The sequence below is a fragment of the Jaculus jaculus genome, chromosome 9 (assembly GCF_020740685.1).
Source record: "Jaculus jaculus isolate mJacJac1 chromosome 9, mJacJac1.mat.Y.cur, whole genome shotgun sequence".
Taxonomy (NCBI): domain Eukaryota; kingdom Metazoa; phylum Chordata; class Mammalia; order Rodentia; family Dipodidae; genus Jaculus; species Jaculus jaculus.
In genome coordinates this window covers 89,825,208-89,842,919 of record NC_059110.1, presented here as the reverse complement: position 1 = coordinate 89,842,919, position 17,712 = coordinate 89,825,208, and the positions used below count along the sequence as shown (strand labels likewise).

Genomic DNA, 17,712 nt, shown 5'->3' with positions numbered 1-17,712 from the left:
AAACACAACCTGGAAAGAACCTTTCCTCACTATATTATAATTAAATTACCAAACATACAAACCAAAGAAAAGATATTGAAAGCAGTTAGAAAGAAAAATCAAGTCACATACAAAGGCAAGACCATTAGGATCACAGCAGATTACTCAACACAAACTTTCAAAGACAGAAGACCTTGAAAGTACTCAAGTTCTGAAGGATAACAACTGTCAACCAAGGTTACTTTACCCTGCAAAGTTATCCATTCAAATAGATGGAGAAATAAGGACATTCTACAACAAAAGCAGGCTGAAGGAATATTTGAAGACAAAACCAGGTCTACAGAAAATACTTGAAAGGATGCTCCATCCTGAAGAGAAAGAAAAGCACACATATAAGGAGCATGGAGAAAAAAACAAAACATATTCAAATACTAATTAATACAAGAGAGCAAAGGTAAAACCAGAAGAATTGCAAAAAAAATGGCAAAAATAAATACATACCTTTCAATAATAACACTTAATATCAATGGCCTCAATGCCCCAACCAAAAGACATAGGTTTGCAGACAGGGTTAAAAAGCAGGATCCTTCAATTTGTTGCCTCCAAGAAACTCAACTTTCTACAAAAGATAGACACTATCTTAGGGGGAAAGGTTGGAAAAAGGAGTTTCAAGCAAATGGGCCTAGAAAACAAGCAAGGTTTGCTATCCTAATATCTGGCAAGTTAGACTTCAGCCCAACATTAGTTAGGAAAGATAAGGAAAGTCACTTTATATTGATTAAAGGCACACTCCAACAGGAAGACATTACAATCCTAAACAGATATGCACCTAACATGGGGGCTCCCAACTTCATCAAACAAACACTACTAGAACTAAGGTCACAGATAACACCAAACACAGTGGTGGTGGGTGACTTCAACACCCCACTCTCATCAATTGACAGGTCATCCCAGCAAAAAATAAACAGATGCATCTGGATTAAATGAGGTCATAGAAAAAATGGACCTAACTGATATCTATGGGACGTTTCATCCAAATTCTACAGAATACACATTCTTCTTAGCAGCATGTGAAATATTCTCTAAAATAGACCACATATTAGGACACAAAGCAATCTTTTAAAAAAAAAAAAACAGTTTTTTGTTTGTTTTTATTTATTTATTTGAGAGCGACAGGCAGAGAGAGAGAGAGAGAGAGAGAGAGAGAGAATGGGCACACTAGGGCCTCCAGCCACTGCAAAGAAACTCCAGATGCGTGCACCCCCTTGTGCATCTGGCTAACGTGAGTCCTGGGGAATTGAGCCTCGAACCAGGGTCCTTAGGCTTCACAGGCAAGCGCTTAACCACTAAGCCATCTCTCTAGCCCCACAAAGCAATCTTAACAAATACAGGAAGATTGAAATAACTCCTTGCATTCTATCTGATTACCATGGGATCAAACTATAAATCAATAGCAAGAAAAAGTATAGAGCATACACAAAATCATGGAAACTAAACAATGAACTACTAAATAATGAATGGGTCAATGAAGAAATCAGGAAGGAAATCAAAAAATTCATAGAGTCATATGATAATGAGAACACAACACACCAAAACCTTTGGGGCACAATAAAGTCAGTCTTAACAGGGAAATTTATAGCTTTAATTGCCTATATTAAGAATTTAGAGCCAGGCGTGGTGGAGCACGCCTTTAATTCCAGTACTCGGGAGGCAGAGGTCGGAGGATCACCATGAGTTCAAAGCCACCCTGAGACTACATAGTGAATTCCAGGTCAGCCTGGGCTAGGACGAGACTACCTCCAAAAAAAAAAAAAAAATTTAGAAAGGTGTCAAGTAAAAAACCTAATGCTTCATATTAAAGTCTTGGAAAAAGAGGAATAAGGCCAATCTAAAATCAGTAGATGGGAAGAAATAATAAAGATTAGGGCAGAAATTAATGAAAGAGAAACAAAAAAAAAAATACAAGAATCAATGAAACAAAGATGTGGTACTTTGAAAGGATAAACAAGATTGATAAACTCTTAGCAAATCTGACCAAAAGAAAGAGAAAAGAGATACAAATTAATAAAATTAGAGATGAAAAAGGCAGCATCACAAAAGGTAACAGAGAAATTCAAAACATAATAGGGACATACTGTAAGAACATATACTCCACTAAGTTTCAAAATCTGAAAAAAATGGATGATTTCCTTGATTTATATTACCTACCTAAATTAAGTCAAGATGAGATTAACCACTTAAATAGATGTATAACAAGTATGGAGATCCAAGCAGGTTATCAAAAATCTCCCAAATTGGGCTGGAGAGATGGCTTAGCAGTTAAGCGCTTGCCTGTGAAGCCTAAGGACCCCGGTTCGAGGCTCAGTTCCCCAGGTCCCACGTTAGCCAGATGCACAAGGGGGCGCACGCGTCTGGAGTTCATTTGCAGAGGCTGGAAGCCCTGGCGTGCCCATTCTCTCTCTCTCCCTCTATCTGTCTTTCTCTCTGTGTCTGTCACTCTCAAATAAATAAATAAATAAATAAAATTAAAAAAAAAATCTCCCAAATAAAAAAAAAAAGCCAGGCCCAGATGGATTCACTGGTGAACTAACACCAATGCTTCTTAACCTTTTGATAAAATAGGAAAAGAAGGAATCCTACCAACCTCTTTCTACAAAGCCAGAATCACCCTGATACACAAACCAGACAAAGATACAATAAAAAAAAAAAAAGAGAAGCCGGGGCATGGTGGCGCACACCTTTAATCCCAGCACTTGGGAGGCAGAGGTAGGAGGATCGCCGTGAGTTCGAGGCCATCCTGAGACTACATAGTGAATTCCAGGTCAGCCTGGGCTAGAGTGAGACCCTACCTTGAAAAAGAAAAATAAATAAATAAATAAATTTTAAAAAATTTAAAAAGAAAAAATTACAGACCAATCTCCCTCATGAACATAGATGCAAAAATTCTCAACAAAATATTGGCAAACAGAATACAAGAATATATCAGAAAGATTATTCAGCCCAACCAAGTAGGCTTTATCACAGAAATGTAGGGATGGTTCAACATACACAAATTGATAAATGTAATACATTATATAAATGGACTGAAGGACAAAAATCATGATCATCTTGTTAGATGCAGAAAAAGCACTTGACAAAATCCAATCTGATCACAATTGCATCAAAAATAAATAATAAATAAATAAAGTACCTTGGAATAAGCCAAACTAAGGAAGTGAAGGATCTCTACAATGAAAACTTTAAAACACTCAAGCGAGAAATTGCAGAAGACACTAGGAAATGGACAAACATCCCTTGTTCTTGGATCAGAAGAATCAATATTGTGAAAATGACAATCTTACCAAAAGCAATCTACAAGTTTAATGTAATTCCCATCAAAATTCCAATGTCATTCTTAATGGAAATAGAAAAAAAAATCAAAAATTCATTTGGAAGCACAAAAAATCTCAAGTATCTAAAACATTAGTGAGCAACAAAAATAAGGTATCACCATACCTGATTTTAACCTATACTACAAAGCCATAGTAACAAAAACAGCATGGTACTGGCACCAAAACAAACATATAGATCCATGGAACAGAATAGAGGACCCACATGTAAGCCCAGGTAGCTATAGCCACCTGATATTTGACAAAAATGCCAAAAATACTCATTGGAGAAATGACAGCCTCTTCAGGAAATGGTGCTGGGAAAACTCAATATGTATCTGTTCAAGGATGAAAAGAGATCCTTCTCTCTCTCCATGCACAAGAATTAAGTCCAAATGGATCAAAGACCTTAATTTCAGACCTGAAACTGCTAGAGTAAAAAGTAGGGGAAACTCTTTAACATATTGGTCTTGGCAAAGACTTTCTGAATATAATGCCAATTGCTCAGGCAATAAAACCACAGATTAACCGCTGGGCCCTCATGAAATCACAAAGCTTTTGTATGGCATAGGACACTGTAAATAGAGCAAAGAGACAACCTACAGAATGGGAGGAAATCTTTGCCAGCTATATATCTGATAGAGGATTAATATCTAGGAGATATATATATAGAGAGAGAGAGAACTCAAAAAAGTAAGAAATCAAACAATACAATTAAAGAAATGGGCTATGGAACTAAATAGACAATTCTCAAAAGAAGAAATACAGATGGCATATAAACATCTAAAAATGTTCTACATCCTAGCCATTAGGGAAATTTAGATCAAAACTATGTTGAGATTCCATCTCCTGTCAGACTGGTTACCATCATGAAAACAAATGACCATAAATGCTGGCAAGGATGCAGAAAAAGAGGAACACTTCTACACTGTTGGTGGGAATACAATCTGTTCCAGCCATTGTAGAAATCAGTATGGACATTCCAGAGACAGCTATAAATAGATGTAACCGAGCTATCACACTTCTAGGCAAATACCCTAAGGACTCATCTCACTATCTTAGAAGTACTTGCTCAACCATGTTTATTGCCATTCTATTCACAATTATTAGGAAATGGAACCAGTCTAGATGTCCCTCAACTGATGAGTGGATAATGAAGATGTGGCACATTTATACAATGGAATTCTATTCAGCTCAATGGGAGAAAGAAATATCACCAGTTAAGATTCTCAACAGTGGACACTGCAAGCCTTACATTTGGCCAGCCAGGCCAAATGAGCCAATGGGTGCACTAGCGGCACATCTATTATGGGGGAATCCAACTGCCCTCTAATTTCACTGAAGGCCTGCTCTATGGGAGGGAATACATCCCTGATACTGAAAACCTACAACAGGGGTAGTCATGAGCCTTACAGGTATAACATCTGCTCCTGTCTGGCTAAATGTATATACTATGCTCAACAAACTTCCCAGTAAGCACTTCTCTTAATGTTCATACCCATATATTAATGCAAGTCTCACTTTTCATTAGAGAACTTTCTGTTTTTAGATGGCAGTGACCTTGGTATGACTCAGAAGGTACCATGGTGCTGAGAAGTAACAGAAGAGTGCTAAGCACTGCAATATCTCTATCACACCTTCCAAGGCTCAAGGTCCATTGCAGAGGAGGTGCAATATAAGAGCCAAAGGAAGGGTAGGACTCCTTATAGTGCTCCTCCAGACACAAAAAGGCCTGGATATCCATGATCTCACAGTTCCTGACACTACCTACACAAGACCATCATAAGAGGAAAAGATATGACATTAAAATAAAAGAGAGACTGATTGAGATGGGGAGGGGATATGATGGAGAGTGGAGGCTCAAAGGAGAAAGTGGAGGGAGGGAAGGAATTACCATGGGATATTGTTTACAATCATGGAAGTTGTTAATTATATATAAAAAAAAGAAGAAATTGAGTAAAGGAAAGGTAGAGGGAGGGCTAATCAAAATCTAAGAGTATGCAAATAAATCATATGGAATCCTCCGGTTTCAGACAATGGAACACTCAGGAGCCATAGATCGTTGTTAGAAAATTTTCAGTGCCAGGGATGTGATACCTCCAGTGAGTTGTTAGCCAGGGAGGTCCCTGATGCCCCCAAAACATTATAGGACATTGCCAAGGCCCTTGGTTTCCCACCAGGAATAGATGGTAAGACCCTATTGCTGAAGACTTCACATACTTGGGCTGCAAGGCCACTGAGAAATCCTGCTGGAACTGAGCTGATAACCTCCCCCATGTAGACCAGCTGACAGAAAGCTGGAAGAAGCCATTGTACATGTAGTTCAATGGGAGAAAGAGATACCACCAGTGAAGATACTCAACAGTGGACAATGCAAGCCTTATGATTGGCCAGCCAGGCCAAATGAGCCAACGGGTGCAATAGTGGCACGTCTGTCATGGTGGAAACCAACTGCCCTCCAATTGGACTGGAGGCCCGCTCCATGGGGGGAAACACATCCCTGATACTGAAAACTTAAAACAGGGGTAGTCATGAGCCCTAGGGGTTTAACATCTGCTGATGTCTGGAAAAATGTATATACTATGCTTATCAAACTGCCCAGTAAGCACTTCTCTTAATATTTATACCCTTATATTAATGCTACTCTCACTTTGGTAGAGAATCTTCTCTTTTTTCACTTAGCAGTGACTTTGGGATGACTCAGAAGGTATCACAGTGCTGGAAAAAAGTGACTGGAGTACTGAGTAACATCTCGATCACACCTTCCAAGGCTTGGGGTCTAATGCGGAAGAGGTGGCCGAAAAAATATAAGAGCCAAAGGAAGGGTAGGACTCCGTACAACGTGCTCCTTCCAGACATAAAATGGCCTGGATATTCATGACCTCACAGTGCCTGACACTACCTACACAAGACCATCATAAGAGGATGAAAAGATCATGACATCAAAATAAAAGAGAGACTGATTGAGATGGGGAGGGGATATGATGGAGAATGGAGTTTCAAAGGGGAAAGTGGGGGGTAGGGAGGGTATTACCATGGGATACTTTTTATAATCATGGAAAATGTTAATAAAAATTGAGGAAAAAAAAAAAGAAAAGAAAAAGAAAAAACAAGAAGGGGTCTCAGCTTTCCCATGGGGTGAAGGCTGAAGTACTGAGCCAGGTGGGGTGCAAGTTTATAATGAAGATGCTAAGAGAAATGGACTGTACCAGGTGCAATTGATAAGAAAATTGTAGCTGTGTGTGTGCTTGTTCAGAATAGGCTCCTTCAGCCAGAAATGTCAGGTCTCTGGTCCTTCAGGGCCATCTAGAGTAAGGGGAACATCTCCATCAGGGAAAGATATCAAACTTCTTTATTGCCCGCAATCTTTAGGGATAGCTATTAACTATTTAATTCCTTTTAGTTTTCAGGAAAGGCTATTAACCATTCAGTTACACCTATAGATAATTGCCCAAGATATCCCCTCTCCTCTCCTCTGTTAATACACCCATGCCTCAATACCTCTGAATGCTGGCCTCCAGCAGGGATACAATGTCCCCTGCCACACAAGCCCATGACCTTGTTTCAGATTTGTCTTTACTTCTGAGGATATTATTCCTTTGCAATCCATCACTTTACCACTGTGCTTGCTCCCAGTGGAAAGTCCCATGCATCCCAATCACCTTGGTCCCTAGCCCAACAGTCTACACTAAGGAAGAATTAAAATTATATTATTAACAATATTTAAGTGCCCCGGAATTGATAAAAAAAAAAAAAAAGCCAGGCATGGTGGCATCCTCCTTCAATCCAAGCACTTGGGAGGCAGAGGTAGGAGGATTGCCATGAGTTCGAGGCCACTCTGAGACTACATAGTGAATTCCAGATCAGCCTGGGCTAGAGGGAGACACTACCTCAAAAAACAAAAAAATAGGGCTGGAGAGATCGCTTAGTGGTTAAGACTTGCCTGTGAAGCCTAAAGACCTAGGTTTGATTCTCTAGGACATAAGTCAGATACTCAAGGTGGTGCATGCATCTGGAGTTCCTTTGCAGTGACTAGAGGCCCTGGCATGCCTGCTCTATCTGCCCCTTTCTCTCAAATAAATAAATGATAATGACAAACTTTAAAAAATAATAACAAACTTAAAAAAGTAATAATGAGGGCTGGAGAGATGGCTTAGCAATTAAGGTGTTTTCCTACAATGTCAAAGGACCCTGATTTGATTCCCCAGGACCCACATAAGCCAGATGCACAGAGGAAGCATGCACCTGGAGTTCCTTTGCAGTGGCTAGAGGCGCTGGTGTGCCCATTCTCTCCCCATCTATCTATCTATCTATCTATCTATCTATCTATCTATCTATCTATCTCACTGTATCTCTTTCTTTTTCTCTATCAAATAAATAAATAAAATACATTTAAAATAATAATAACAATAATGAGAGCTGGAGAAATGGCTTAGTGGTTAAGGCATTTGTTTGCAAAGCCAAAGGACTTCGGTTCAATTCCTCAGGACCCACTTAAGCCACATGTTCAAGGTGGCACATGCCTCTGGAGTTCATTTGCAGTGGCTGGAGGCCCTGGTGCACACATATTCTCTCTGTGTGTCTCTCTTCTTTATTGCCTTTTTCTCTCAAATAAATAAATAAACATAAAAATATGGGGCTGGAGAGATAGCTTAGCGGTTAAGCACTTGCCTGTGAAGCCTAAGGATCCCAGTTCAAGGCTCGACTCCCCAGGACCCACGTTAGCCAGATGCACAAGGGGGTGTACACGTATGGAGTTCATTTGCAGTGGCTGGAGGCCCTGGCGTGTCCATTCTCTATCTATCTCTATCTGCTTCTTTCTCTCTCTGTCTGTCACTCTCAAATAAATAAATAAATAATTTACATTTAAAAAATAAAAATATGTTTTAAAATAATTATGAGCTGGGCATGATGGCACATGCCTTTAATCCCAGCACTCGGGAGGCAGAGGTAGGAGGATCATGGTGAGCTCGAGGCCACCCTGAGACTATATAGTGAAATCCAGGTCAGCCTGAGCTACAGTGAGACCCTACCTCAAAAAAGAAAAAGAAAAAAAAAAATAATGAAGGCTGGAAAAAGATGGCCTACTGGTCGAGAGACTTGCTACAAAGCCAAAAGACCCAGGTTTGATTTCCGAGGAACCATGTAAACTAAATGTACAAGGTGGCACATGCATTTGGAGCTCATTTGCAATGGCTGGAAGCCCTGGTATACCCATTATTTCCCTCTCTCCCTTTCTCTCTCCCTCTTTCTTTGTTCATCTCAAATAAATAAAAATAAGTATTTTTTTTTTTTTACCATAAGTAAGCTGCTTCTCAAGTTTTTTTTTTTAAATAATAATAATAATGAGCCAGGTATGGTGACATTTGCCTTTAATTCCAGCATTTGGGTGGCAGAGGTATGAGGATCTCTGTGAGTTCGTAGCCACCATGAGACTACATAGTGAATGCCAGGTCAGCATGGCTGCCTCAAAAAAACAAAATAGAGGCAGAGGTAGGGGGATCACTGTGACTTTGAGGCCACCCTGAGAATACAGAGTGAGTTCCAGGTCAGCCTGTGCTAGAGTGAGACCCTACCTCGAAAAACCAAACTAAGTAATAATAATAATAATTATTATCATTATTATTATTATTATTGACTTATGTGTTTGGTGAAGGAAATTTCAAGAAAGAATAGCATTGAGTCTATGTCAGAGCTTCTGTTGACTGCACTTATTCAGCTCTACAGTGAGACAGCAAAATACAGAGCAAGAAAATATTTAAAAAGTGAAGTTTGAAGCTGGGCTTGGAGGCACATGCCTTTAATCCCAGCATGTGGGGGCCAGAAGTGGGGGTTCACTGTGAGTTCAAGGCTACAACAGAGTAAATTCCAGGTCAGCCTGAGCTACAGTGAGACCCTACCTCAAAAAAAAAAAATCTGCCAAAATGGGCAGGTGGTACATGCCTTTAGTCCCAGCACTGAGGAGGCAGAGGTAGGAGGATCATCATGAGTTCAAGGCTACCCTGAGAGTACATAGTGAATTCAAGGTCAGCCTGAGACACAGTGACACCCTACCTCCGAAAACAAAACAAAACAAACAACAACAACAATGACAAAAAAAGATGCACTATAGAGCCTATGGGAAACAAGGGCAGAATGCTTTTGTTTGAATGCAAAAATGTCCCCCACAGTCTCATGTATCTAGACACTTGGTCCTCAGTCGGAGGCAATATTTGAAGGTTCTGGAACTAGAGGAGGTGGAGCCCTGTGGGAGGAAGTGGGTCATTGGAGGTAGGCCTTAAGGTTTTATAGACCAGCCCCACTGACTGTTCATGTTCTGCTTCCTTACTCTGGCTGGACTATGACAAGCCAGACCCCCTTGCCTCCCCCACCATGTTGGAAAAGATACCCTAGGAACTGTAAGCCAAAATAGACTCTGTCCTCCCTGAATTACTTGTGGTCAAATATTTGTTCATAGAAAAAAAAATTAGATAGTATTAATATAATGATTGAACAGGGAGCCCCAAGAGATCCTTCTGTCTCTGGCCCCTGGCCCTTGTCAGTTGCTGGGATTACAGGCATGCGTGGCCATTCCTGGATGTTCACATGGGCGCTGGAGACTAAACTCAGGTCCTCATGCTTGGGCAAGAAGTGCTTCTACCCACCGAGCCACCTCCTCAAGCCATTGTGGGTTGTTGTTGTTGTTTTTTTTGAGGGTACGTGTGTGTGTGTGTGTGTGTGTGTGTTATGTGTGGTGTGCATACATGCGTGCAGATGCACATGCCCCACACAAGCACATTCAGATACCAGAGGAGAATGTCAGGTGTGCCCCTGGAATTGACTATGTATTCTCAGGGTGGTCTTGAATTCATGGCGATCTTCCTACCTCTGCCTCCCAAGTGGGATTAAAGACATGCGCCAACATACCCAGAAAGCTTTAATTTTTAATTATTTTTTTCTTCCTTTATGTTATTTATTATTAATTTATTTATTTTTGGTTTTTGAGGGAGGGTCTCACTCTGGTCCAGGCTGACATGAAATTAACTATGTAGTCTCAGGGTGGCCTCAAACTCATGGTGATCCTCCTACTCTGCCTCCCAAGTGCTGGGGTTAAAAGAGCCACCACACCTGGCTAGGGTTTTCTTTTTCTTTTTTCTTTTTTTAATTTTTATTTATTTATTTGAGAGAAAGAAAAAGAGAGAATGACCACTCCAGGGCCTTCAGCTGCTGCAAAAGAACTCTAGACATGTGCACCATCTTATACATCTGGTTTACATGTGTCCTGGGAAATCGAACCTGGGTCCTTTGGCTTGGTAGGAAAAAACCTGAACTGCTAAGTCAACTGTCCAGCCTTTTTTCAAGGTTTTTTTTTTGTTTGTTTGTTTGTTTTGTTTTTTTTTGAGACAGGGTCTCAATCTAGACCAGGCTGACCTGGAACTTACTCTGTAGCATAAGCTGACCCCAAACTCAGGATGATCCTGCTATTTCAGCCTCCTGGGATTATATGCATTAGCCACCACGTCCATATTTTTTAAGATGATTTCATATAGACCAGGCTGGCCTCAAAACTCCCTATGTAGTCCAGGATGATCTTCCTGTCTGTACCTCCTGAGTGTTCAGATTATAGGCATGTGCTACCATACCTGGTTTATACTTTGCCTAGGGGGTTGGACCCAGGGCTTCATGTATCCTAGGCAAACATTCTACCAACTGAGCTATGTCCCCAGCCCCTTTATTTGAATTTTTTCTTTTCTTTTTTTCTTTAAAAATGCATGCACATATTGAAATATATGAAATATTGATAACACTAAAAATGAATAGGTAGAGCCACATAGAAATACTTAACTGTCAGTACACAAAATTTCAGGACAATGGCAGCATTTGCCATATTGATTGTATGTATATACACTTCAGTGTGGATAACCACATTTAGCAAAAGCAGAGGAATATTTAAAAGTAACATTACATTGCATGAAGTTTTTTTCCACTATAAGATCATAAGTCAATATCAAATTATTTTAGCAGAACTATAAGTTTTATATATATAATACATCAGTAGTTTCCAGTGTACTGGAATTGTATATATTTAGCAAAAGCCAAGGAAACAGAAGACTTTCCATATTTCTTACACTGTATGGCCTCAGCCACATTGTAAGTGGACATTAATGACCTTTCCAAGTTCTTTACACTCATGAGACATGTTTGAGTATGAGGTCCAACAAGTCTTTAAAGTGAAAGGATCAGCTGAATACATTTCCACCATGCTCACCATGATAAGGTTTCTTGACTGAATGCAAATGTCATTACCAAGAAGAGAGCACTTAAAATTATCCTCATTCCTTACATTCAAATTATTTCCCTCCAGTGATTTTGTTTGGCAAGATCCAAAGAACATGTGAAGTTTTTTCCATTTAGTTTATATCCACATAGTTATATAAATATGAAGAAACAGTAAAAGCTTTCCCACATTTCTTACATTCATAGGCTTCTCTGTGATACTGTATCCTTCTTTTTAAAAATAGTTTTATTTATTTATTAAAGAGATGGGGGAAGAGTACACACTCCAATGTCTCTTATCACTACAAATGAACTCAGGATGGATGTGCCACTTTGTGCATCTGGCCTTAAATGAGTACTATGGAATGGGAACCAGGCCAGAAAGCTCAGCAAGCAGGGGCCTCTGACTGCTGAGTCATCTCCCCAGAAACCAGTGTACTGTTCTTACGTGTTTAGTAAGGCCAAAGTGCTCAATAAAGGCTTTTCCATGATGCTAACGTAGTTTTTTCTCTCCAGTGTGTGTTCTCATGTAACTGCAAAAGTTGAAGGAACACGTGAATGCTTTGCCACACAATGTATACTCAAAAGGCATCTCTCTAGTTTGAGTTCTTAAGAGATGAGGAGGAAACAAATGCCTTCCCAAATTGGTCATATTCAAAGGATTTCTCTCCTAGGTGATTTCTGAATGTTCAAGGTGGGAGGAAGCAGTGAAGGCTTTCCCACGTTTTCTGCACATATAAAGTTTCTCCCCAATGGAGTCAGCACATGTGTCATAAAGTCAGTACATCTACTGAAGGCTTTCTCACAGTCCTTACACTGACATGGTCTTATCACCATATGAATTCAGAAGTGCTTCTTAAAATATAAGAAAGTTCTGGGCTGGAGAGATGGCTTAGCGGTTAAGCACTTGCCTGTGAAGCCTAAGGACCCCGGTTCGAGGCTCGGTTCTCCAGGTCCCACGTTAGCCAGATGCACAAGGGGGCGCACGCGTCTGGAGTTCGTTTGCAGAGGCTGGAAGCCCTGGCGCGCCCATTCTCTCCCTCTCCCTCTATCTGTCTTTCTCTCTGTGTCTGTCGCTCTCAAATAAATATTAAAAAAAAAAAAAATTAAAAAAAAATATATAAGAAACTTCTAAGATTTTGTACATACATGACATTCAAAGAGCTTACCAGTATGAGTTTTCAAATATTCAATGAAATTCAGGAAAGCTAATGAATGTGTTCCTATATGACTGACATTGATAGGGCTTCTCCCAAGTATGTTCTTTCTCATGTGTTTAGTAAGGCATGAGCACTCAGTGAAGGCTTTTCCACAATTCTTACACACTCAAGGTTTCTCTCCAGTGTGACTTTGTATGTGTCCATGAAGATAGGAGGAATGTGTAAATGGTTTCCCACATGCTGAACACTTAAATGATTTCTCTCCAGTGTGAGTTCTCAAATACGTAGTAAGATATGAAAAAGATGCAAAGGCCTTCCCACATTGATGACATTCAAATGGTTTCTCTCCAGTGTGAGTTCTTATGTGTTCAATAAGACTTGAGGATGTTCTGAAAGCTTTGCCACATTCCTTACACTCATATGGCTTCTCCCCAGTCTGAGTCAGTACATGTGTTGTAAAGCCACTGCAACCACTAAAGGCTTTTCCAAAGTCTTTACATTGATATAGTTTTATTCCTGTGTGAATTTGAAAGTGTTTCTTAAGAATTTCTAAAGAATTTTGCACATACCTGACATTCAAAAGGTTTCTCACCAGTGTGAGTTTTCATATGTTCAGTCAGTTGATGAAAACATGTAAGGGCCTTCCCACATTCCTTACAGTCACAGGGCTTCTCCCCAGTGTGTGTTCGTGAATGTATATTAAGGCATGAGCGCACAGCAAAGGTTTTCCCACATTCCTTACATTCATATGGTTTCTCTCCTGTGTGTGTTCACATGTGAATGCGAAGGTAGGAGGAACGTGTAAGTGCTTCCTCACATACTGCACACTCAAAAGGCTTCTCTCCAGTATGCGTTCTCAAATGTGCAGTTAGATATAATGAAGAAGCAAAGGCCTTCCCACATTGGTTACATACAAAGGGCTTCTCTCCTGTGTGTTCTCATGTGCTCAATAAGGCCTGAAGATTTACCAAACACTTTCCCACACTCTTTACTCATAGGCCTTCTGTCTACTGTGGCTTCATACATGTGTAGTAAGGCCTGAGTCTGTAGTGAAGACTTTTCCACATTCCTTACATTCATAGGGTTTCTCCAACATGTGAGTTCCCATAGCATTATTCAGGTAGAAAGGATTTATGACAAAATGTCTAAATCCGTAGGGTTCTTTTATAAGATATGCTTGAACATAAGCAGAACCACTTGTAGGTCCAATTAAAGCTTTTTCCCATCACTCCCATTCATAGAGATCTCCTCTATTGTAAGCTTTGTTATGTGCCTGAAGATGTGATTGATTAACAAAGGCTTTTCCACTATCATTTTGTTCAAAGGATTTATCTTGAATGCATGTTCTCTGGTAGACATCTGTTGGGCTCAGGCCAAGGCTTCTTCATGCTGAATCAACAAAGAAAGTTCCTCTTCAGTAGAGGTTTTCCTGAGTAAAGGAAGTAAGTCTTTTCTATACAGATTATTCTCAGATGTGTTTTCTGTAGTTAGCATACTCATGTGTATCTGAAACCACGGGTATTCACTGAAGACATTTCCAACTTTCTTAGAGACACAAAGATTCTCTCTATTGTGGCTTCCTGACTGTTGATAAAGGGATAAATGAGAATTAAAGTATTTTTCAGATATGCAGGAAATATGTTTTCATGAGAACTCTAAAATATAAAGTTTCTCCCTAGGTTTGGGATAGCTCTTCAGAAATGTAAGTACCCATAGGTGATCTCTCTCTTTCATGCCGATTTCTACTATGAAATTCCCAATATTCTCTGATATTGTAAACTAAGAAATTTCCTTGTTAATCTTACCAACTGTGTTGCATTTGATACATTTGACCAAAAAGTATCCTTCTGAAGTGCTGTTCCTTTTGCTTTTTTTGTATTTTCCATCCTAATGTTGACAGGTTTTTGGCAGTTCTCCAGCATCACATCTCTATATAGGTTTCTCTGGCTCGCGGCTGCTCTTCGGGTGCAGGCGAAGGTGAGGTTGGAGGGTAGCTTGTACTCATTGAGACCACAACTCTTGGGCCATGGAACAGGGAGATAACTGGAGCAGAACCTGCTGGCTGTGGAGACTGCAAGTCTGGAAGAGCAGCTGCAAGGATGGAGAGAAGTGATGCAGACAGCGGGCAAGATTCTGCAGTGGGAAGGAGGCTGGTTTCCACCTGCCATCAAGGGGGTAGTCTCTTTGCTGTTCCTGACTATCTGTTACCTTGATCCATCTACGCTCTCCGGTGTTTCCTGTTTGGTTATGTTTTTGTGCTTGGCTGATTACCTTGTTCCCATTCTAGCTCCTAGGATCTTTGGCTCCAATAAATGGACCATAGAACAGCAGCAAAGATTCCATGAAATTTGCAGCAACTTAGTAAAAGCTCGAGGCAGAGCTGTGGGCTGGTAAAAAAGCCTCTTTACCCTTAAGGAAGAAAAGCCTAAAATGTACTTCCTGAGCATGATCATCGCCCTTGCGGCCGTAGTTGGCTGGGGCAGAAAGGGCACGACTTTCTCATCTACCTGATTGTGACTTTAGTACTGTTGCTTCCTGGACTAAACCAAGCACGGAATCCTATCGAAGTACATAGGAATGGCCAAGAGGGAGGTAAGTTTCTCTGAGTTGAGACCAGTAAAGCCCACTCCTCCTGAGTGAAGTCCACATCTACATCCTCCAAGGTCACCAAGTCCATTTGCATCTCATAGGAAATGTACGCCCTCAATAAAATCCTGTTGCTCTGCGAAACCAGTGGTTTTCTATGCATTTCCTATTGGTCTCCTTCTCTTCCCCGTGGCAGCTCCTTCTTAGGGTCGCTTTACTCCTGCTCCTCTCTGGCCTCCACTTCGCCCTTCGGGGCCAGGGACGATGGCAGTCGTCAGCTGACTTCAACCAAGGTCGCCTGCAGAGGCTCGGCTCTCAGCACCAGGCCAGCCTGCGGAGGAGGCTCGTCCTCCACGTAGAGAACCGACTTTCACCCTCCGCGCCCATCCCGCCCCGCCCCGCCTCACTGCGCACCGAATTGCAGCTCCGCCACGCAGGGCAAGTCCCAGAAGAGACTGATTTTTTTTTTTTTTTCTAGGTAGGGTCTCACTCTAGCCTAAGACTGACCTGCAACTCACTCTGTAGTCCCAGGTTGGCCTCGAACTCACAGCGATCCTCCTACCTCTGCCTCTTGAGTGGTGGGATTAAAGTCGTGTGCCACCACACCTGGCTTTTTTTTTTTTTTTTTTCAAGATAAGGTTTTGCTCTAGCCCAGGTTGACCTGGAATTCACTATATAGTGTCAGGATGGCCTTGAACTCACAGCGATACTCCTACCTCTCCCAAGACCCTACCAAGAAAGAAAGAAAAAAAAAAGCTGGGCATGGTGGGGAACACACTTGGGAGGCAGAGATAGGAGACCCTACTTCGAGGGAAAAAGAGAAAGAGAGAGAAAGAAAGATTTTCAAAGTTTTTGTTTGTGTTTTTCGAGGTAGGGTCTCACTCTAGCCCAGACTGACCTGAAATTCACTATGTAGTCTCAGGGTGGCCTTGAACTCACAGTGATCCTCCCACTTCTGATTTAAAAGTTTTTATTTATGTAAAAATCTAGCATAATCTCTCCCCTTCTAGGAAGGTCACTTATCCAACTCAATCAAACCTGTGCTGCCATGTCCAAGCCCATTTTTCCAGATGGTTTGAGCAGACATGGCAAGGACAGGACCCCTAGCGGAATTAATGCAGGTGACTCCCAAACGCTGGGATTAACAGGGTGCATACCATACCTGGCTTGTTCTTTATTTTATTTTTTAACTTTTCGAAATAGGGTCTCTCTCTAGCCTAGGCTAACCTGGAATTCACTATGTAGTCGAGGCTGGTCTCCAACTCACAGCAATTCTCCTACCAATGCTTGCCAAGGACTGGGATTAAAGGGGTAAGCCACCACACCTAGCCTTGTTCTTAATTTTGTTTTTTTGAGATAGGGTCTTGCTCTAGCCCAGGCTGACCTGAATTCACTATGTAGTCTCAGGGTGGCCTCAAGCTCATGGCGATCCTCCTACCTCTGCCTCCCGAATGCTTGGATTAAAGGCATACACCACCGCACCTGGCTTCTAATTTCTTAATATACGCACTTAAAATTATAAATTCCCCCCTTAGGACTGCCTTCATTGTGTCCAAACGGATTTTGGTATTGTGATTGTTTGATTCAGGTATCCCCCATAAGCTTAGATGTTCTTAATGCTAGGTTCCCAGCTGATGAATATTTGGGAATTAATGCCTCCTGAAGGGAGTGTATTTTGGGGGGCAGGTTTATGGGTGGTATAGCCAGTTTCCCCAAGCCAGTGTTTGGCACACTCTCCTGTTTCTATTGTCTACCTTATGTTGTCCAGGGGGTGATGTCCACCCTCTGCTCATGCCATCGTTTTCCCCTGCCATCATGGAGCTTCCCCTCAAGCCTGTAAACCAAAATAAATCTCTTTTTCCCATAACCTGCTCTTGGTTGGGTATTTTTTCTACCAGCAATGCTGAACCTGATTGCAACAATAAAGTGGTACCGAGGAATGGTGTCAATTGCTGCTAGACACCTGATTATGTGGCTTTGGCCTTTTGCAGCTGATTTTCAAGAGCGATGTGGATGGATTTGAAACCTTGGCCTAAGAGGTGACTTGCAGTACTGTAAGTACAGCTTGATGGACTATTCGTGTGAGAGTTGAAAGACCTGAATGCGTAAGAACTATGGACTGTGAGGTTTGGTTTATGAGGGTGAGAAAGAGCTGTGCCTGGATTGGGCTAGCAGTTTGTGTAGGAAGCTTGCTGTTATGCCCATGTCCTGAGAAGTTGTGCAGGGTTGCTTTGCATAGAAATGAACTGGTGTGAGCAGAGGGATATGACACAGTAAAAATGATATCTTTGGGCCTAAATTGCTGCCCCTTCACCTGAAAATTGCTGGAGAGATTACAAACTTTTGGATTGGGCTAACTGGCC

The 17,712-nt window shown here is 41.2% G+C and overlaps 1 pseudogene; it reads left to right on the top strand.

The window, feature by feature from the left end:
• Positions 1 to 14,821: 14,821 nt before the first annotated feature.
• On the top strand, positions 14,822 to 16,924 carry LOC101603327 (annotated as a pseudogene).
• The last annotated feature ends 788 nt before the right edge of the window (positions 16,925 to 17,712 follow it).